Raw genomic sequence first — 2087 nt, forward strand, 5'->3', positions numbered from 1 at the left:
GCTTTCTCAGGAGGCCTTGCTCAGTCGGGCTTTTCTAGAGACGTGACAGATCGCATCGCTCGATCAATTAGGTCTTCCTCATCTGCCGTCTACCAGTCACGATGGAAGATTTACTGTGATTGGTGTGTCGGCAGGAAGGTTGATCCGATCAAGGCTACTGTTCAGGTGATTGCAGACCTCCTTCTTTGGCTGTTTATGGACCGTAATATTGCGCCTGGTACTATAACTGGTTATCGCACGGCCATTGCTAGTGTTCTCTTTGTTCATAGTAGGCCAGAAGTAGGCTCGTCCTTCTCTCTTTCTGCCTTGATTAGGGGGTTTGGGTTGGACAGGCCTAGGGTCCGGCAGTCGGCTCCACAGTGGAATTTGCCACTGGTGCTCGAATCGCTGATGCGGGCACCTTATGAGCCTTTAGCGTCTGCATCCTTTAAGTTTGTTACCTACAAGGTGGTATTCCGTATTGCCCTGGCCTCAGGTAGAAGGGTAGTGAGATGCATGCCTTGTCTTCTCACACCTCGTGCCTCCGTTGGTACAGGAATTACTCTGCCGTTACTCTTCTCACTGATCCTGCCTTCATGGCTAAGAATAAGGTTCCTGGCTTCTCGCCCGAACCTATTAAGTTTCCGTCTTTGACTGCCAATGTTGGGTCTTAGGAACGGGATAGGTTCCTCTGTCCCTGTCGGGCGCTTAGGTTTTACCTCGATAGAACCAAGGGGGNGGTGATCAAGTACGGTTACGCGACGACTCAGATGATCAGGTTCGGGCGTTGTATAAGGTGAGAGCTCATGAGATCAGGGCCCTTGCTGCGTAACCTAATCGCTTAATACGGACTTCTTTCACAAGCTGAAATGTATGCATAATTGCAATGGAAACAAACTTTACAACACCATTTGGATAAAAATGGTATGATAAATACTGCAATGAAATAACTTTATTATACATGGATTTTTTGCTTATTCGTGTCTGGCAAAAACACACAAAACATGGCTACTTATTTAACTCATATGAATTGATCAACCAGTTATGGCTGATCAAACCAATTATAGGGACCACGGAACCAAATCAAAAATAGATTGTGGGTTTTTCACTTTTGGGCAGAAGAATTGATAGGAAGATGAATGCCTCGGGGCCTGCTGGTTGGATATTTAGGTGGCAAAAGTTTCAAAAGTTTTATGTGTGGGTTGAGCAACAAAAATAAAAAAAATCAAGTCTGCTTTTTTCTGGGGGAGTTAATTAAGTGTGTAATTCGCTGTAAAATTTTGGTCAATACAAAATGGCGGCCCCCATATAAAAAAAGTTTAAAAGGCAGAATATTTAAAAAAATTTTTTTTTTACAATTGTGTGAGATGATATTCTTCAAAATGAGGGCAGGTAAACCAGTGTGGATAACCCCCATTTAACCAGGACAGTGACAAACGTTAACACTATCGTCTATGGGAAATCATTTGGTTCTGCGGTCCCTATAGATATTATTCAGCCTGGGAAAATGGTCCGTCCTCCGTGTCGTGGTTTTTGTTTTATTTGTTTGTGTTAAATGTTCTTTAAACATCAATGGTCAGTTAAGGACGTGCCTGGTTTTGGTGGTAGGGTTTCCGGAGAAAACACCCACCTGCAGCCAGTACCAGGCGACTGCCCTACGTAAGCCTCGAATCTGCCACAAAGTGATGGCGGCCTAGTGATCGTAGACGGTCAGACGTCTTAACCACTCGGCCACCGCTCACCTTTTAATATTGGCTATATAAATGTTCTGATGTCTAAAAAGAACCCCAAATAACAAGAGAATAACCAAAGTGTAAACTCATGCATAATTCTTAAAATCGATAAAACTACGTCAAACTATTCAAAAAGGACAATTTACACGGACACCCTTGAAAACGAAAACATAAAGCGAAATATGACCAGGTATTCCAGAAGGATATGCGTTTTTTCTTCGTTGACGATACCAGCTAAGTCCAATCAAAGTGAAGTTTCGTCCTCCAACCGAGATCTCTGATAATGACAACAAAACCTCAAAGCACTCCATGAGCGTAACACCGACCTTCATATCATACACAGAAATAACATTTCCCCCTGTGAGATCCTGACGG

Source organism: Mizuhopecten yessoensis, unplaced genomic scaffold (genome assembly GCF_002113885.1).
Source record: "Mizuhopecten yessoensis strain PY_sf001 unplaced genomic scaffold, ASM211388v2 scaffold481, whole genome shotgun sequence".
Classification (NCBI taxonomy): domain Eukaryota; kingdom Metazoa; phylum Mollusca; class Bivalvia; order Pectinida; family Pectinidae; genus Mizuhopecten; species Mizuhopecten yessoensis.